At 35.0% G+C, this 6,000-nt stretch overlaps 1 protein-coding gene across 6 annotated transcripts in view; it reads left to right on the forward strand.

Moving 5' to 3' along the window:
- The window catches only part of Oseg2 (intraflagellar transport protein Oseg2), a 40,428-nt gene that overhangs the window by 21,956 nt on the left and 12,472 nt on the right, over positions 1-6,000 (forward strand). Inside the window, exons 14-15 of one of the 6 annotated variants that reach the window (XR_011721769.1) lie at positions 4,326-5,025; positions 5,226-5,626. The exons of 4 other annotated variants lie outside the window; for them this stretch is intronic. The gene's annotated coding sequence lies outside the window, so the exon portion shown is untranslated. Of the gene's footprint in view, positions 1-4,325; positions 5,627-6,000 lie in introns of all 6 variants that reach the window. One more of the 6 variants, XR_011721768.1, reaches the window with a different exon arrangement.

The following is a 6,000-nucleotide window of genomic DNA, read 5'->3' on the forward strand; positions in this document are numbered from 1 at the left end:
AAAATAAACTGTTCCAATGACCTCCACCTTGTCGCGGTGGAACGGCTTATATGCATGCAATAAGTGCATGACAAAGAGAGGTCTTAGGTAATTAATATTACACTCACCACTAGATTATTACAAATCTGAATTATAAAATTTGAGCGTTCAAGAGTAAAGTGCTCTTTACATTGTTGTTCCTAGAAAACCGGAAGTTGTGCTGAATTATGCTAGGTTTGTGCTATATTGTGCTCGAATATTATAACCATAATATGAAAAATACGAAAAAATAAAAAATAATAATTTTTAGGTCAACCCCCTACTTTTCGTTTTTTTCAATTTTTTCGATTGTGCTGAGTTGTGCTAAGTTGTGCTAACATTGTGCTAAAATATTATTTAAAAAAAATTATAACAAAAAAAGTTACGATAAAAAAATCATTTTTGGATATAATTTATTTTTTTATCGTAGCTCTTTCTGTTATTATTTTTTTAAAATAATATTTTAGCACAATGTTAGCACAAACCTAGCACAATTCAGCACAACCGTGAAAATATGTTAATTATAAAAGTGGGGGGCTAACTTCTAATAGGTTTGAAAGCCTGGAATAAAAATGAGAGCTTCGAAGAAATCGTGTATATTTTTCACAAAAATATTCACGCAGGCTAGTAAGCAGAGCAGCAATCATGTGTAGCAGTAGTTCACGGATCTTGCGAGAGATGGCGCGATGGCGCACGCAGCAATCGAACCAGGACAGATATATGATACAGATATCTCGTTAGGCATTTTTACATTTTTTTCAATTATCACTAATTTTTTTATATTCCCACTCTTAGTACCTAAACTTTACTCCTGTAAAAGGATTTTGCGATCTATAAAGCCGTTTTAAAGAACGAGCTTTGACAGATATGTCGTACAGATGCCTCGTTAGGCATTTTTACATTTTTTTCAATTATCACTAATTTTTTTATATTCCCACTCTTCATTAGTACCTATACTTTACTCCTGTAAAAGGATTTTGCGATCTATGAAGCCGTTTCAAAGAACAAGCTTTGACAGATATGTCGTACAGATGCCTCGATCGTTAGGCATTTTTACATTTTTTTCAATTATCACTAATTTTTTTATATTCCCACTCTTCATTAGTACCTATACTTTACTCCTGTAAAAGGATTTTGCGATCTATGAAGCCGTTTCAAAGAACGAGCTTTGACAGATATGTCGTACAGATGCCTCGTTAGGCATTTTTACATTTTTTCCAATTATCACTATTTTCTTTATATTCCCACTCTTCATTAGTATCTATACTTTACTCCTGTAAAAGGATTTTGCGATCTATAAAGCCGTTTCAAAGAACGAGCTTTGGCAGATATGTCGTAACAGATGCCTCGTTAGACAAGAACAGATATCTCTCGTATTATTGGCCGCGTTCAGCAGACACAACTGTTGAGTTTGTCTTGGGTAAGAATACGTCAGAAATATCACGATTTGGACGTGGTTTCCGGATTGATTTGCAAATTGGTGAAATTATAGTATTGGATAAGAGAAATTAAAAGGTCAAAGGATTTTTAAAAATTTTGAAAATTGTAAAAGTTACGCCATGTTAAATTTTTTACTAAGTATTTTTTTAAGTATTAATATTTACGAAACTATTCATCGGATTTTAATAAAATTTTAATATGTTATACTTGAAATCATGCCTTTTTAGACTATTGCATTATTGAAAACAAATTTTTTAATTTTGACCAAAAAAAGTAAAAATATTTTTTGGAATCGTTTTTATTCGAACGGGACCAATTTGTCAGAAATTTTGTAAGATAATAAAATATTCCTTATAGTGTAACCTTTCTTTAAAAAAAAAAATTGATGGAGACTCTAATAGGTTCTGAGATATCGCAATTTTCGTGAAAGCGTGCAGCACCGCGCCGCGCCGCGCGGCCCGCCCGTACAGTGCCACACGTAGTACAAGGCGCTTGTTTGAGCTTCGCTAGCGCCTAAGCTATTAACCGTAGAGTAGGGCTCTCACGGACTTTTTTATAGGAAATTTTATGCTCTACGAAAAAGGTCCAGTACAATTTTGTCGTAAAGTGTACCGTTTTCGATACAGAGGCGTTAATATGAAAACAATCTTAACATATTGGCAGAAAAAACTCAAAAACTAATCTCTTCGTTGGTTTCTTCTACCCCTATTTCATATATAATTTTTTTAAATTTGGTTGAAGACTAAACCCAACTTAAACGCAATCAAAGGTTCATATACGAAATTCACGAAAACAAAGCTTCCTCTATGAGGAAGCTATGTTGAGCAAAAAATTTCCTATAAAAAAGTCCCGTAGAGCTCTAGTGTAAAGTTAATAGCTTAGGCACTAGTGAAGCCCGAATTAGCGCAAATGCATGCGTGGAAGAAATTCACAGGATGAGACAAAAGACGGCTTGGCTTGATACTTCATACGCGTGGGTAATTTGAAAGCGAAGATAAGTGCAGATTTCGGAATTTCTCTCCGTGGAGTTGCGTACACTTGCTGTCTGCCCATTTCATCGTATTTTTACTACCGCTTTAACATTATATATATATGTATATATATGTGTGTAAATAATATTTTCAGTTTTATCTGTTTTCTTTTATAATTTGTAATAAGTAGATTTAAGAAAGATCGATTGTTAATCGACACAATGCCGCGAAAGCAATGCTTTAATCCTTGTAAAAGGAAGCCACACGGCGTTGTTAATCCGAAAAAACTTCGCTTAATTTCTAAAAAAATTAGTGAACAATTTGCAGTTGAGCAGGGTAAATTTATTTGCGATAGTTGTCGCTTACAAATAAATAAAGAAAGTAAATCTTCAATTGTTAGCGAAAACACATTTAAAGAAATGGAGTTGGAACAGCCTATTTCAGGCTTATGTGAATTTAATGCTAACTTTTCTGAAGCAATGGAGTTTGAAGAGCCTGAAGATGATTCTACTAGAAATTTCGTTGAAAACATAGAAAGTGATATTAAGACAAAGAAAGATGTAGAAAAATTAAATGCAATTTTGCAGATATTAGGTCTTGAATCAATTACAGTTAGGAATGATCTTCGAACGAAGTTGGGACAACAAAAGAAAATAAGTGAAATTCGGGAAGCTTTTGAGAACGAATTAAGAAAAGTATTTCAACATACTGAAACTGATAGCGCTAAAAAAGATCTAGAAGACCTCATTATAGAAATCAAAGAGGAAATAGATAAAAAGCCGAGTAAATCCCGTATGACAGAACTTTTAACGATGGTTCCGAAAGGTTGGAGCGTTCAAAAAATAGTTTCTGAGTTTAAGGTACCGTATAGTCTTGCTAAAAAAGCTGCACAGTTGCATGCTAAATGTGGCATTGGATCATCACCAAATCCAATACAAGGTAAAAAATTACCAGAACAGACGGTTCAACTCGTTCGAGAATTTTATTATGAATGCGATATTAGTCGACAGTTACCAGGGAAGAAAGACTGTGTCTCGGTAAAGCAAGTTGATGGTACTCGGAAATTAATACAAAAACGTTTAATTTTAGGGAACTTAAAGGAAGTTTATGCGAGCTTTAAATTACAGTTTCCAAATTTAAAAATTGGCTTCTCAAAATTTGTTAAATTGCGTCCTAAAGAGTGTATCTTTGCAGGTGCTAGTGGTACGCATTCCATTTGTGTCTGCAAAATTCACGAAAACACAAAACTTTTAATTGATGGAGTTAATATTAATGAACTTATTGCTGACGATGAAACTCTCATGTTCTTAACATCATATAAAACCATGTTGTCTTCAATGATTTGTGATTCCAAAACATCTTCTTGCTATTTAGGATCTTGTCAATCTTGTCCAGGTGTTGTACCATTGATTGAAAAATTGAAGGAACTTTTTGAAAGCCATTTCATTACAAAAATCACCTACAATGGCTGGACTTCAACCGATCGCACTTCATTAGATACTTTTTGTGACACTACTGAGAAATATTTAGAGAAACTTAAATCTCATCTCGTTAATCTGCTTAAGCATGATTTTATAGCGAAAAAGCAAAGCCAATTTCTTAAAGACTCTAAAGAATCTCTTGAGGAAGGTGTATTTATAGTATTGTTTGATTTTTCTCAGAACTACGAGACTATCATTCAAAATGCTGTGCAGAGTGAATATTGGAGTAAAAATCAGATAACTATTCATCCTGCTGTAGTTTATTTAAAAAAAGATGACAAAGTTGTATGCGAAAGCTATGTAGTTATTTCTGAAGATTTAGAACATAACACTAGCGCTGTCAATCTCTTTATAGAAAAACTACTAACTGACTTGAAAGCTAAGTATTCAATTAAAAAAGTAATGTATTTTACAGATGGTGCGGCTGCCCAATACAAAAATAAAAGCAATTTCATTAATCTTGCTTATCACAAACGCGCTTTTGGAGTTGACGCTCGTTGGGAATTTTTTGCTACTTCTCACGGGAAAAGTCCATGTGATGGCATAGGAGGTACTGTCAAACGAGAAGCTGGTCGGGCTAGTCTACAGCGCGAAAGCAGTAATCAAATTTTGACCGCTAATGATTTATATGAGTGGGGTAAAAATGCTTTGCCAAATATAAGAATGCTGTTCTGCACGAAAAACGAGCACGACAAAAAAAATAAAAGTTTAAAAAAACGCTTCAGTAAAGCTCAAGCAATTAAAGGGACACGAGGCTTCCACTCGTTCGTACCAACAGTGGACAATAAAATTATATGCAGACAATACTCAACTTCTACGGAAACTTTTGAATTTGAAATTGAAAAGGCACCTAAAAGAAAGAAATAATATCTTTCCAAATGGAAAAACCACCCCAATCGCTCGGAAACAAAAAGTACCTCGGTTCGTGAGAGGCAAGGGGACTCACGTCCAAAAAGCACCCCGATTCGTGAGAGGCAAGGGGACTCACGTCCAAAAAGCACCTCGATTCGTGAGAGGCAAGGGGACTCACATTAAAAAAGCACCCCAATGGGATGAGAACCCTATCACGTCCACGTCGTTCATCCTGGGTAGCGCTAAGAAGGGATTGATTTTAGGTACATCATTTTTTTTTATAGAAAATTTTTTGCTCAATAAAAAAGGTCTTGTACAATTTTTCCGCAAACTGCTGCGTTTTCGATACGGAGGCGATGATATGAAAAAAGAAAGAGTAATTCCGTGTTCTTTTTTCATATTGACGCCTCCGTATCGAAAACGGTGCACTTTACGACAAAATTGTACTGGACCTTTTTCGTAGAGCATAAAATTTCCTATAAAAAAGTCCGTGAGAGCCCTACTCTACGGTTAATAGCTTAGGCGCTAGCGAAGCTCGAACAAGCGCCTTGTACTACGTGTGGCACTGTACGGGCGCACAGTGGGGCCAAATCCCAAAAAGCTGGCCAAAACCTAAAAAGTGAAAATTTGATTCGGAGAATTTTGACTGGTGGGATGGGTAGAAGGATGTTTGGTGCATTCAATTGTAAAAGGAAAAGGCCCTATCCTCATACCTGCGTCTGTGAGCTCAGTTCAAAGTTAGCCTTCGTTCAGAGCGCACGCATCACGTAACAAAGGAAAGAAAATTACGGTATATTATATATCGGATAGCTTGAAAGCGAAGTGTTTGATTTTAATTCTATGACATGGAAGTAACTCCTGCAGGTATGTAGAAAATGTTTTTACACTAATATAACCTATAAATTTAATTTGTAACGTGTTGAAACAAGGCATGATTCTGCCTTACGAAGATAATATAATTTTATAAACTTCTATTTTCAACTGGATGGAAAGTTATATATTTTGCTATATTCCGCGAAGATCCAAATTTAGGGCTTTAGTTCACTTTATTATCTTGCGAAATTCACAAAAATTAGCTGCCGAGAGCTGCCTATCATACTGTAATGATTTTTTTCGCTTTTTATCGCTACGTTGCTCGTTTGCGACTTGTCGATTGTTTCGCTTCAGGACAATGACGCGGCTTGAAAATGCTTATGTTCTTTCGTTCTTTCGGTAATTCTATCCTTAATAATAACAAA

This window comes from Temnothorax nylanderi, unplaced genomic scaffold (assembly GCF_030848795.1).
Source record: "Temnothorax nylanderi isolate EJ_2023f unplaced genomic scaffold, tnyl_v1.0 TNYL_tig0722_pilon, whole genome shotgun sequence".
NCBI classification, from domain to species: domain Eukaryota; kingdom Metazoa; phylum Arthropoda; class Insecta; order Hymenoptera; family Formicidae; genus Temnothorax; species Temnothorax nylanderi.